We start from the raw sequence: 14,910 nt of genomic DNA on the forward strand, positions 1-14,910 counted from the left end.
CATCTTTAAACAATTTTGTGTGTGTTTTGGGATTCTGTGAGGTTACTTGAAAACAGTTTAATATTTTCAAGCATTGCTTTTAAGCATAGTTAGATAAAATCAGAGCACTTTTTATTCTAGAGTTGGAAATAGCCCCTCTACGAAGTACTCTACCCTAGCCCTGTATATTATAATGTGCCCCACTCAGATTGTTTGGACTATGAACAATTATCAGCCCTATGTAATTTCAGGGAATTATTCTGCCTCCTTCTATCCACTGTTTTTTTTTTCCAATGGTATAGTGTAGTCTCTCATACCCTTGTGCTGATCAGTATTCAACTGAAGGCTAAAAGCAAATTCTTAGCAGATGTCTGAAGTTCTCTCCTCTTCAGTAGTTTGACTTGTGAAGAATAGATGTCTTGTTATCGCCAAATTCTTAACTACAGCTCCACAACTCAAAGAGACTCTGGGCTCGGGCCTCCCCGGTGGCGCAGTGGTTGAGCGCTGGGTTGCGAAGCTGCCCACAGCCTCTGCAGCGCTGGTTCAATCCCCGGTTGCTCCCAGGCCACCGGAGGAGGGTCCCACATGGCGCGCAGACCTCTCCTGCCGCCCGCTGCTCCCCTCAGCAGTGTACTTCGGTCCTTCTGCCTGCTCTGCTCCCTGCTCTGGCTCTAGTGAATTCTCTCACCCCCAGCGCTTCTGACTGTACCCAGTGCTTGTATAAATAAATAAATAAATAAAATATAAAAATAAAAAAACAAACAAATAAATAAACAAATCTTTAAAAAAAAAAAAGAGAGACTCTGGGCTCTGTTTGGGTCCTCCTCACTGTGCTGATGTCTAGACACTGTCTCTAGCTATGAAGCTACATGGTTCATTTTCCCCCTTTTCTTCCAGCAGACTCTTGCATTGTTTGTGGTCCACTTTAGGAAAGCCATTTTATCTAAACTTTAATTTGTGTGTGTATGTGTGTGTGTTTAAAATATATTTATTTATTTATGCGTATAAGAACTGGGGTGTAGGCCAAAGGTATGGGGGTAAGAGGATTCACCAAAGACAGAGTGGGTAACAGAACTGGGGGATCTACTGAAATACATTGCTAATCAGGGCAGCGGGTGAGACAGGAGAGGTCTGCTTCATCATACGTGGCTTAGCTTCCTGGCAAGGGATTGAACTCAGGCTATGACAGTTATAGTGCTGAGACTAAATCCCTAGGCCACCAGGGAGGCCCTAATTTATGTTGTCAGTTATTTAAGGTGAGAGGATGAATCTGGTCTCTTGTTATACTTACGTGTTCAGAAGTTGAAATCTTCTTTTTTTTAAAGATTTATTTATTTATTTATACAAGCACTATTTATGTATACAAGCACTGGGTACAGTCAGAAGCGCGGGAGGGTGAGAGAATTCACCAAAGCCAGAGCGGGGAGCAGAGCAGGCAGAAGGACCGAAGTACACTGCTGAGGGGAGCAGCGGGCGGCAGGAGAGGTCCGCGCGCCATGTGGGACCCTCCTCCGGTGGCCGGGGAGCAGCCGGGGATCGAACCGGTGCTGCAGAGGCTGCGGGCAGCTTCGCAACCCAGCGCTCAACCGCTGTGCCACCGGGGAGGCCCCAGAAGTTGAAATCTTCTTAAGAGCATTTAAATACTTGATCCTTGGGCCTCCCTGGTGGCGCAGCGGTTGAGCGCTGGCTTGCGAAGCTGCCCGCGGCCTCTGCGGCGCTGGTTCGATCCCCGGCTGCTCCCCGGCCACCAGAGGAGGGTCCCACATGGCGCGCAGACCTCTCCTGCCGCCCGCTGCTCCCCTCAGCAGTGTACTTCGGTCCTTCTGCCTGCTCTGCTCCCCGCTCTGGCTCTGGTGAATTCTCTCGCCCTCCCGCGCTTCTGACTGTATCCAGTGCTTGTATAAACAAATAAACAAATAAATAAATAAATAAATCTTTAAAAAAAATTTAAAAAAAATTTAAAAAAAAATTTAAAAAATAAATAAATAAATAAATACTTGATCCTTATAGCTGAATGCATGCAAAGAGCATAATATCATTAATGTGTGACTAGAATAATGATCTTGGGATATAAGGCTCATAAAATTTCCTTGGATTGCATTATGTCAAAGAGAAAATTAACTCGAGCAAATCTGTGAAGGTATATTATAGGCCCTTCTGGGGCAAAGCAAATAGTCTCTGGTGATTCCTGCAAATAGATACATGTTTTTAAAAATCCTTTGCAAGATCAAAAGGTACATATCTGGGCCTCAGCTCACCAGCTGAGGTGGCGCAGGTGGTTGAGTGCTGCGCTGTGAAGCTATCTGCAGCCTCTGCAGCACCGGTACGATCCTGGCCTGCCGGCGAGGGTCCCACATGCAGCAGACCTCTCCAGTCTCACCCGCTGCTCCCCTCAGCAGTGTATTTCGTCAGTCTGCCTGTTCTGTTCCCCGCTCTGTCTCTGGTGAATCCTCTCACCCTCCCGCGCATCTGATCTATACCCCGGTTCTTGTATAAATAAATAAATAACTTTTTTTTTTTTAAAAAGGTACATATCTGTTATTTTTATTTGTTCCAAAAAATATATCATGTCTGAAGTAATAGCTGTAATTGGAGTCACTATCTCATAAATTTTATGATCCACAATTGTTCTCTAGGGTCCACAAAATAAACAGGTGAGCTAAAAAGGAGTATTTTAGATACCAATATCCTTATAAACATCAAGCTTAGAAATCAGGATCACCAATTACAAAAAAAGTTAATATTGTGTGGACCATATTTTCTGATAAGGAGAGAAAATTAGAAATCAGTCATAAAAATATAGTTTTGGTTTTTTTTTAAAGATTTATTTATTTATTTATACAAGCACTAGGTACAGTCAGCAGTGTGAGAGGGTGAGAGAATTCACCAGAGCCAGAGCAGAGAGCAGAGCAGGTAGGCGGACAGACAGAAGAAGTACACTGCTGAGGGGAACAGTGGGCAGCTGGAGAGGTCTGCGCGCCATATGGGACCCTTGCCTGGCGGCCGGGGATCGAACTGGTGCTGCAGAGGCTGCAGGCAGCTTCGCAAACCAGCGCTCAACCACTGCGCCACCGGGGAGGCCCCATAAAAATATAATTTTTAAATGCACATATTTGGAAAACCTAAAACGTACTTCTCTATAGATTTATATGGAATAAACAAACTATGCATTTGAAGTAAATACCAAATATTGTTTCATATATGTTACTATTTATGTAAAGAGAGAAATTATACACACACATATATTGCACGTATATGCATGTAAAAATTATTTGGACATATGTTCTCAAAATCTAATAGTGTACACACATATTGAGGGATTATATAAAATGATATGGGTCCTATCACTAGAAGGAAAGAAAGCACTGAATGTTAGTTTACACTTTTTCATTTTTGACTTCTATGACTATTTAACTCACCATAAATTATCTGCTTAAAATCATTTGAGGGCCTCCCTGGTGGCACAAGGGGTTAAGCATAGCACTGTGAGGCTATCCTCACACTCTGTCGCATGAGTTGGATCCCCGGCCAGCCAGGAAGCTACCCACATGGCGCAGCAGACCTCTCCTGTCTCACCCGCTGCTCCCTCCAGCAGTGTGTTTTGGTCGGTCCGCCTGTTCTATTCCCCACTCTGTCTCTGGTGAATTCTCTCACCCCCCCACCTCTGACCTGTACTCCAGTTCTTGTATGCATAAATAAATCTTTTTAAAAATTTATTTTAAAAATATACCTTAAAAATCATGAGTCCTATAAAACAATTGCCATTTGAAATAGCATGAGTGGAACTGGGGGAATTCTGTTAAGTGAAATAAATCAGAAGGAGAAAGGCAAATACTTGGTGATTTCAATAATATATGGACAATAATGAAACAAAACCAAGAAACAGAAAAACTAAACGAAAATAAACCCTAGACATCTGACTGCAGAATTGAGGCTTCCAGAAGGGGAAGGTGGGGGTGGGAGCAAAAGAGAAGGGGGCCCATTGGGCTATGGGGGAGGGTTCTTGATGTTTTGGCGGTGGGCATGGTATGGTAACATATATACGAAGAGGTAATACACAGAGTTGTAAGCCAACATTACCTCAATAAAATAATACAATTTAAAATGTGTTAATTAAATTAGAAAATGAAAAAAAAATATGGGCCAAAGGAGAAAATATAATGGGGAATTTAGAACTGAGTAACAATAAAATTCTTATATTTCAAAATTTGTAAGGAATGGCTGAGGGAGTTCCAAGAGGAACATTAGTAGTCTTAAATAGATGGATTGCAGAAGATGGATTGGGGTTAAAGTGACAAGAATTTTCTTCTAAAATTAGAAGTATTATAATAATCATATAGATATAGGGAAATGTTTTAATTGAATTCTGACTATATGATGAAGAAAAAATTTGAAGAAACTTGTTTCAATTAAAATTCTTAATAAAATAGTATTTTGAAAACCATTCCTTGGGGCCTCCCTGGTGGCGCAAGGGGTTAAGATGCAACCTATGAAGCTATCCACAGCCACTGCAGCATGAGTTCGATCTCTGGCCAGGGAGCTACACACATGGTGCAGCAGACCTCTCCTGACTTGCCCGCTGCTCCCCTCAGCAGTGTCTTTCAGTAGATCTGCCTGTTCTGCTTCCCACTCTGTCTCTGCTGAATTCTCTTATACCCCCCACCTCATACCTTTGGCCTAAACCCCAGTTCTTGTATGCATAAATAAATAAATCTTAAAAAAAAACCCTTCCCCTAAATGCATCAATGGGCTATCTTAAAAGAAATATCCAAGGCACTGTGAAGCTATCCAAAGCTTCTGCAGCACAAGTTTGTTCCCAGGCCAGGGAGCAACCCACATGGCACAGGAGACCTCTCCTGTCTCACCTGCTGCTTCCCTCTGCAGTGGATTTCAGTCAGTCTGCCTGTTCCTCTCCCCACTCTGTCTCTGGTGAATCTTCTCACCCACACCTCAGGCCTGTACCCCAATTCTTATATGTATAAATAAATAAATCTTAAAAAAAAAGAAATATCCAAATTTCCAATATGAGTTCCAGAGAGGGATTCTGGAAGTTAAATGCTATAGCATCTATTCTGAGGTTTTCTGACCAACCCAAGGTCTTGATTTCCACTTTGATGCTACCTAGATCATGGGATTCAGAGGACAAGCCAGTTGTTACAAAATTGTGCATGTGCAAAAAAATCTACTCAAAGTGAAAGACAGATCAATAGATTCTAATTTAACAAACTGAAGGATTCATTGGTAGGGTTTTAGATTCCACATTGCAACTAACTTTTAGGAGATCATTACTTGCTGAATTTTGGTATAATAGTAAAGAATCATCTGAATAGATTATTGAAATACTTCTTTTTCCAATTACATATAAGTCAGATTTTCTTCAACTATTCCAAACAAGGCAACATATGACAATAGATTGGATGCAGAAGTGTATGAGCTACTATCTCTTAAGCAGAGCTACTATCTCTTAAAACAGTATCTTATATACAAACAAATTATTGTTTCTAGGGGAAGACAACAGAAAAGTATTCTCAGGCATATTAGGACCCTATGAATAGAATACCTACCTGTCCTTCTGAAAAGAAATTACTTGCATGGGCCTCCTCGGTGGCGCAGCGGTTGAGCGCTGGGTTGCGAAGCTGCCCGCAGCCTCTGCAGCACTGGTTCGATCCCCGGATGCTCCCTGGCCACCGGAGGAGGGTCTCACCTCTCCTGCCGCCTGCTGCTCCCCTCAGCAGTGTATTTCGTCAGTCTGCCTGCTCTGCTCCCCACTCTAGCTCTGGTGAATTCTCTCACCCTCCAGCGCTTCTGACTGTACCCAGTGCTTGTATAAATAAATAAATAAATAAATAAATCTTTAAAAAATAAAAAAAAGAAATTACTTGCAGATTTACTTCTGCCATTCAAGATATGACTAATTATGACAATGAGAATGGAGAAATTGGGTGCTAAAAGGATTGTTTTGTGATTTAATTGTCTCCAAATTACTTGTACTATTGCTGGGAGAGGGGCATTTCCCAAAAAGGGGAGGGGATGCCGGCCAAGCAAAAACTGGGAGCCAATACATCACCTTGTTATTGGAATAAAAACAGGCCCACAGATCAATGGAATGGAGTTGAAAGTCTGGAAATAAACCATATGTATGTGAAAAACCAATTTATGATAAAGGAGGGAAGAGCAAACAGTAGATAAAGGAAAGTCTCTTCAATAAATGGTGCTGGGAAAACCGAATAGACACACGCACACACACACACACACACACACACACACACACACACGAGACTAGACCTGTATTTTTTTTGATATACTAAAATTGATGCAAAATGGATTAAAGCCTTAAATATAAGACCTGAAACAGAAGAGAAAACATTGGTAATAAGCTTTTCGACATTGACCTTAATGATGTCTTTGTGAAATTGTCTCAGCAAGCAAGAGAAACAAAGGAAAATATAAAGAAATGGGCTTCACCAAACTAAAAAACTTCTGCACAATGGAAGAAGCCATCATCAAAACAAAAAGGCAGACTACTGAATGGGCAAAGATATATGCAAACCAGATATTAGACTGGGGAATTAATATAAAAAATATAAAAACAACTCACGCAACTCAACAACAGCAAAACATGTACAAGCTGATCTATGGGCAAAGCATGTAAATAGACACTTCACCAAAGAAGATACACAGTCAACAGGCACATGGAAAGATTTTTTTTTTTTTTAAATTCTTCTGTATCACATCATTTTTTATTTTATTTTATTTTTTTATAGAGGCATGTTTTTATTTATTTATTTTGTTTGTTTGTTTGTTTGTTTGTTTATACATGCATTGGGTACAGTCAGAAGTGCGGGAGGGTGAGAGAATTCACCGAGCCAGAGCGGGGAGCAGAGCAGGCAGAAGGACCAAAGTACACTGCTGAGGGGAGCAGCGGGCAGCAGGAGAGGTCTGCGCGCCATGTGGGACCCTCCTCCGGTGGCCGGGGAGCAGCCGGGGATCGAACTGGCGCCGCAGAGGCTGCGGGCAGCTTCGCAACCCAGCGCTCAACCGCTGCGCCACCGGGGAGGCCCTGGAAAGATTTTTTTTTAAAAAAGATTTATTTTATTTATTTATGCATACAAGAGCTGGGGTATAGGCCAGAGGTGCTGGGGGTGAGACAATTCAAGAGAGACAGAGTGGGGAATAGAACAGGCGGATATCCTGAAATACACTACTGAGGGGAGCAGCGGGCGAGACAGGAGAGGTCTGCTGTACCATGTGGGTCAGTTCCCTGACCAGGGATTGAATTTGTGCTGCAGTGGCTGTAGATAGCTTCATAGTGCTGAGACTTAACACCTTGCACCACCAGGGAGGCCCTGGAAAGATTTTATTTTTTAAGATTTATTTATTTATGCATACAAGAACTGGGGTACAGGCCAGAGCTGTAAGGGGTGAGAATTCACCAGAGACAGAGCAGGGAACAGAACAGATAGACTGAAATACACTGCTGAGGGGGGCAGCGGGCAAGTCAGGAGAGGTCTGCTGTGCCATGTGGATCAGCTCCCTGGCTGGGGATCAAACTCATACTGCAGTGGCTGTGGATATTTTCATAGGTTGTCTCTTATCCCCTTGCACCACCAGGGAGGCCCTGGAAAGATCTTCTATATTGTTTCTCATTAGGGAAACGCAAATGAAAACCACAATGAGATTTCACCTCACACCAGACAGGATGGCTATAACAGAAAAGTTAAGAAAACTAGTAAGTGTTGAAAAGATTGTGAGGAAAAAGGAAATCTTGTGCACTATTAGTGGGATTGTAAATTTGTGCAGCCACTATGGAGAACTGTATGGAGGGTCCTCAAAAATTTTAAAACAGAACTACCAAACTACCGTAATCCAACTACGGTAATTACCAACTACGGTAATCCCACTTCTCGGTATTTACCTGAACAGAAAAAACTAATAATAATTCAAAAAAATATATGCATCCCAATGTTTATTGCAGCTCTGTTTTCAATAGCCACAAATAAAGAAACCTGCCAAATGCCGGATGATGGGTCAAGAAGATGTGGTACATAGACATAATGGAATACTACTCAGCAATCAAAAATGTCACATCCTTTTGCCACTTTTGACAACATGGACAGATCTTGAGGGGATTATATCAAGTGAAAAAGGTCAGAGGAAGAAAGATAAATACCCTATGATCACTCATTTGTGGAATATAAGGGGAAAATTTCAAATGAACACATGAAACGAACCCTTAGAGTCTAACAATAGAATGATGGTAACTGGTGGAGATGGAGTGGTGGGTGGTGACTGGACATTTGGTAGTAGGTGTGGTGTGATATGTACAGTTGCTGAAGTGAGAAATTCTACACATGAAACCTATAGTGTTGTAAACTAATGTTACCCCAATAAAAAGGAAAAATAATAACTGGTATACAATAAAACTGAAAAAAAAAAACAAAAACAAAAACAAACACATCACCTTGTCAAAGTCCTGTTCAGAACTCCCATCTCCTTCAGTGCTCATCTAAGTCTTATTTATGTTTCAAGACAAAGATCAGATACTACATACACTCAGAGAATATCAGTACTGGAATGGCACAGAAGAGAGGGAAATAATTTATACTGAGATCTCCTATGTACTGCCAGGGTCTTTAAAATTCATTCCCCTTTAGTCCTTACAGTAACCTTGAACAGGGTTTCTTATCTCTACTTTATAGACAAGGAGGTGTTCTTATTGGCCTTCAGAGAGGTCAAACCACTTGTCCATTGTCATCCTACAAGCTAGAGGCAGGTTGGGAACTCAAATCCAGATATTTTTTCCTTTGAATTGCGCAGCGTTTGCATTTCACTCTACAGCCTTAAAGTTCACATGATCTAAATAAGTCCTGCCCAATCTGTTGCTTAAATTCTCAGTGTTACTTAAATCCCCGTGTGTGGTTATTAGCCCAATCTCCATGGACAGAGAAAATCCCACACTTTTTAGTGCAGTCCATTATATTTATTGACTGCGTAAAAGTTTCTCTTGATAGTAACCTAGTGTAGTTCTCCTGAAACACTTACCCTTAAGTCCTAACAATGCCCTTTGGGGTGATGCGTAATTAGTGGAAGAGGCTTGGTGGAATGTCTATCCTCTTCTGTTTACAAGGTCATTGAATTTTTACCTCCCCAGAGGCCCACTACCAGAAAACCAAAAAAGCTACAGCTTCAGAGCCCCCCATTTGCTGTGCCCTCATGAGTGCTGGCAGTGGCTGGGAGTTTGGAATGTTCCAGGTGGAGAGGGGAACAGATTGCACAGGAAGCATGTCTGCCAACTTGGCTAAAGAGACTTCAGAAGAAAAGGGCCTGAAACCCCACAGCTCCAGTAATTTGTTGTGATTTATTTTCTTGTATTTAACAAATATTTGCTCTTGTACCTAATTTTGTACTGGAGACTTTTTTTTTCCTTACCAAGGGTTCCAAAAATTATGTTCAGCCTTATAAAATCTGAGCAGACTCTTGTTTTTGTCATTAGCCATCCTGTTAAATATATTTTCAATACTAGATAAGTCTGGACTTTTTACATGAGAGAAATTAATTCCTATCTTATTTAGCCTGTTGTTATTTTGGATCTCTATCACAGTGGCTAGACCAATGTCACGGTCAATATCAGAATGTTTAATTTTGTTTCCAGTATGCGCGTACATAACCACTCCGGTACTACCACCACGGGGCTGCACTGCCTCAGGGAAGGCCTGGCCAGGCCATTAATTCCTTGCTCACAACTTTTGAACTAGGATAATAAAGACAGTCATTCTCTGCGGTTATCTGGACTTTAATCAGTACAGCACTGGGTCCCTGCACTCTGTGTCTCATTATTTCCATGTAGAAGAGGATAGTTCCCATTCAGAGAACATGCAGAAAAGGAAAGAAAAGATGAGAGCTATAAAAAGTCTGTCTCTTCGGTTATTTCTTGAGTTTATGTCCTTCCTGTGGTTTGCATCATCAATTTTTTCTTGACTAGGAAAACAACACCAATATCCTTCCAATAAATTCCTGGTTTTCCCAAGCTAGTTAAGTTGGGTTTCCATCTTTTATAACCAAGACACCAGACTATTAGAATTCATTGTGCCAGAAAAACTCGTAAGGCACATGTGAAGCAAGCAAGGAAAAAGGCCCAGGGCACCCCCACCCCGGGCCTTTTCATGTTCACAATTTGCCTCTGACTATGTATCTCTATATTTTTTTTTTTGAAAAAAGATTTTTTTTTTATGCATATTAAGAGCTGGGGTGCAGGCCAGAGATGGGTTGGGGGGTTTGCTGGCAGTGAGAGGATTCACCAGAGACAGAGTGGGGAGCAGAACAGGCAAATTCACTGAAATACACTGCTGAGGGGAGCAGGGGGTGATACAGGAGAGGTCTCTGTTGGGCCATGTGGGTAGCTGGGGATTGAACTCATGCTGCCGTAGCTGGGGATTGAACTCATGCTGCCGTAGCTGCAGATTGCTTCATAGTGCTGCACTTTAACCCCTTGCACCACCAGGGAGGCCCTTATGACTCTGTATCTCTTGAGCTCCTAGATCCACCTGCCTTACTCACAGGGTATTGCAAAAATTCCTCAAACTCTGTATTCCATGAGCTGAAGTCGCAAATTATGATGTGATCCATGTCTTGAAAGAATTAACAGGTGCTGGCCCCTGTACACCCCTCGAGGTCAACCATGCTGTTTCTGCTTCCATTTCTACCTCCAGCCACATGGTTTGTCTGAAATTAATTATGTAACCTCTCTCTTCCCCCATGTTCCTCTCCAGTACCCATTTGCATAGAGCTTTCTTTTGCAAATCCATCACTGTATGCAAAGTACTTAAAATGGAGAGTTACACAATGGAGTGAAGCCACAAGCTCCTTCTGCCCTCACCTCTGTCTACACAAGACACAGCTCTCAGGGATAATGTCAAACTCATCCCCACATATCTACGAGTTTGAAATAAAGGGGATAGAATTTTAAAAAACAAACACAAAAAACCACCAGAGGGGCCTTCCTGGTGGCGCAGCAGTTGAGCGCTGGGCTGTGAAGCTCTGCAGCGCCAGTTCGATCCCTGGCCACCAGGCAAGGGTCCCACATGGCGCGCAGACCTCTCCTGCCGCCCGCTGCTCCCCTCAACAGTGTACTTCGTCACTCTGCCTGTTCTGCTCTCCTCTCTGGCTCTGGTGAATTCTCTCACCCTCCCGAGCTTCTGACTGTACCCAGTGCTTGTATAAATAAATAAATAAATCTAAAAAAAAAAAAAGAAAAGAAGTACTTAAAAAAAAAAAAAAAACCACCAGAGAGGTAATGGGGTATCACGGCCCATGCTGACATATTGATACATAGGATGAGTTGGGTGAGGCCCTATCCTGTTGTGGGGGCTGGGGGGCGGGGAGGGGGAGGATGTCCTGAACAAACTCCACCCCCACCCCAGACCAAGGAGATCTGAGGCACCAAGGACTACAAATCCCATAATGTCATCACCGCCAAAGGGAAGATTGCTGGGAACTGAGGCTTGATCTATGCCAGGCTTGATATATAACCAGACATGTTGGTCTTGGGGGGCTTGGTTTTTTGCCATCCTTCAGCGTGCTATTGGGGGTCCCAGCTCAGTTGGCACTGGTGGGACACATTCACCAATTTTCTTGCCATCTTTCTCCCTGAGTTACTCCTTTCTTAATTTTCCCCTTTTGCAAATAAACCCTTTATTACCCTTTTTGTGTGTGACTGCGGCTGAGTCTCATTATAAATCCCTTTTAAGCGTGCAAGTGAGGACACACAGTTAGGCCACTCCATTTCACATTGGGGCTGCCCTGTGACAATCTTACTTGACAAATAGATGATTGGGCATCTGCTGCTGCCCTGGTATTGAAAATTGGTCCTGCGTGCCCCTTGCATCCCTATCCTGCTCTCTTCCTAATCAGAACCTCACATAGAAGCATTTGATTGGAGAGCTGCTTTCATGCTGTGCCCTAGTTGCAATAGATACTGAGATAGTGAAGGCCTGGCTTCTACTTTGGGGAGGTAAGACTTACAATGGCACCCTCAAATCCTAGGGTCCCCTGCTCCTAGCTTAATCCTATCAGCTCATGGCATTCTTTTGGCCATGATTGTTTGCTGTAGATTTCTGATCCACTTCACCGCAGTGAGATGTTGGGGAGATTTCCAGGGTTGTTGTCAAACAAGGTCCCGCATCCTTAAGGTCAGCCAAAAATTGTTCTCTCCTTCTGGACAATGTGAGACCTGGAATTACTGTAGTAATCTGTCGTCATGAGAAAGGTTATGCCCTAGGTGAAGAGCACAGCAGGATGCAGAGTGGAGATACGGGAAGGCAGTGAGAAATGAAATTTCACCAATCCCAAAGCCTGCACATATACCTCTGGATCTTACAATTATGTGAGCCAATATATTGCCTTTGTATTTTAAGCCAGTTTAAGAGTTTTTGCTTGGTTGTCTAAAAAAGCACCCATCTGACAAGAAGCCAGTCTCCATAATATATAAACAACTTTCAAAACTAAATAACAAAATAACAAACAACCCAATTAAGAAAATGGGCAAGGAATTTGAAGTGATGCTTCACCAGAGAAGATAATACATATAGCAAATAAACATAAGAAAAGATGATTGTTATCATCAGTTATTAGGAACAAATTAAAACCACAATGTGAAACTACAAAACTGTGCAGCTACAAGGATGACTAAAATGAAGTCTGACAAAAAAAAAAGCAACTGAGGGCCTCCCCGGTGGCGCAGCGGTTGAGCGCTGGGTTGCGAAGCTGCCCGCGGCCTCTGCGGCGCCGGTTCTATCCCCGGCTGCTCCCCGGCCACCGGAGGAGGGTCCCACATGGCGCGCAGACCTCTCCTGCCGCCCGCTGCTCCCCTCAGCAGTGTACTTCGGTCCTTCTGCCTGCTCTGCTCCCCGCTCTGGCTCTGGTGAATTCTCTCACCCTCCCGCGCTTCTGACTGTGCCCAGTGCATGTGTAAACAGAACAAACAAACAAAACAAATAAATAAAGAAATAAACATGCCTCTATAAAAGAAAAAAAAAAATAGCAACTGAAACTTCACACACCGTTGATGGGAATGCAAATGAAACAGTAGTTTGGAAAACAGTTTGATAGCTCTTTTTTTTTTCTTATTAAAGATTTTATATTTTTATTTATTTTTAAAAAAAGATTATTTATGCATACAAGAACGGGGGTACAGGCCAGAGGTGTGGGGGTGAGAGGATTCACCAGAGACAGAGTGGGGAGCAGAACAGGCAGATCTACTGAAATACACTGCTGAGGGAAGCGATGGGTGAGACAGGAGAGGTCTGCTGTGCCATGTGGGTAGCTCCCTGGACAGGGATTGAACTTGTGCTGCAGTGGCTGTGGATAGCTTGATAGGTTGCGTCTTAACCCCTTGTGCCACCAGGGAGGCCCAGATTTTATATTTTTAAAGCACTTTAATCTTCAGACAAAAGGAAACAGAATTTCTTTTATTTTAAATTTAATTTTATTTATTTTTGTGTAGAAGAACTGGAATGTGGGGGGTGAGAAGATTCACCAGAGACAGAGTGGGGAGCAGAACAGGCGGATCTACTGAAATCCACTGCTGAGGGGAGCAGCAGGCGAGACAGGAGAGGTCTGCTGTGACATGTGGCCATGGAGGCCCACAGAGAGTTTCTTTTCAAGTTAAACATACAATTGCCAAATAATCCAGGAATCCCATTCTTATGTTCCCATATCCTAAGGGAAATAGGCAATTTTTGTTGACACAAAAACTTGAACATAAATGCTTATAGTTGCTGTATTCATAATCACAAAAATCTGGACACAACCCAACTTCAACTGGTGGAAGGATAAGCAAATCTGACACATCCATGGAAGAGAATACTACTCAGCAATGGAAATGAACAAATGGGCCTCCCTGGGGCACAAGGGTTATAAGTCTCAGCACTGTGAAGCTATCACCAGCCACTCAGCCTGGGTTCTATCCCTAGCCAGGGAGCTATGCACATGGCGCAGAGGACCTCTCCTGTCTCACCCGCAGCTCCCCTCAGCAGTGTATTTCAGTAGATCCACCTGTTTTACTCCCCACTCTGTCTCTGGTGAATCCTCTCACCCCCTGCTCCTTTAGCCTACACCCCAGTTCTTCTATGCATAAATAAATAAAATAACTTAAAAAAAAAAGTGGGAAAGTACTCAAGTCAAATGAGAAGCCCCAGAATAAGTCCCTGTGCACAAGCGCCAAGGCTGCCAAGATCCCAAGGATTTTCTCTTGTTAGGGGCAAAGCTTAGGGGTTACCATCTGGTAATGTCTTGATATGGGGTGACTGAGGACTGGCTTTTGCATGGCAATGTTTGCTGTCTGAGTGCCTGGTCTTTTTTTTTTTTTTTTTTTTTTAAAGATTTATTTATTTATTTATTTATTTATTTATTTATTTATTTATTTATTTATTTATTTATGCAAGCACTGGGTACAGTTAGAAGCGCTGGAGGGTGAGAGAATTCACCAGAGCCAGAGCAGGGAGCAGAGCAGGCAGAAGGACCGAAGTACATTGCTGAGGGGAGCAGCGGGCGGCAGGAGAGGTCTGCGCGCCATGTGGGACCCTCCGCTGGTGGCCGGGGAGCAGCCGGGGATGGAACCGGAGCTGCAGAGGCTGCGGGCAGCTTCGCAACCCGCGCTCAACCGCTGCGCTACTGGGGAGGCCCTGAGTGCCTGGTCTTACTCTCATGTGCCCTGCTCACTGTGAAGATGCAGGTTCTGCTGGGCAGAAGAGCAAGTCCCCACCTGCCTGCACTGGGGTACTTCCTGGGGCAGCCCCCACGCTTGCCCACTTTTCCTGCCTGCCTGCCTCGCTCAGCATTCTGCAGAAACTAGCTTCGATGGTATCACGTTTCCAAGATCTGCGAGGGTCCTCTCAGCTGCAGAATGAGGATGTAACAACTAACCTTCAAAGT

Source organism: Talpa europaea, assembly GCF_964194135.1.
Source record: "Talpa europaea genome assembly, chromosome: 10".
Lineage (NCBI taxonomy): Eukaryota > Metazoa > Chordata > Mammalia > Eulipotyphla > Talpidae > Talpa > Talpa europaea.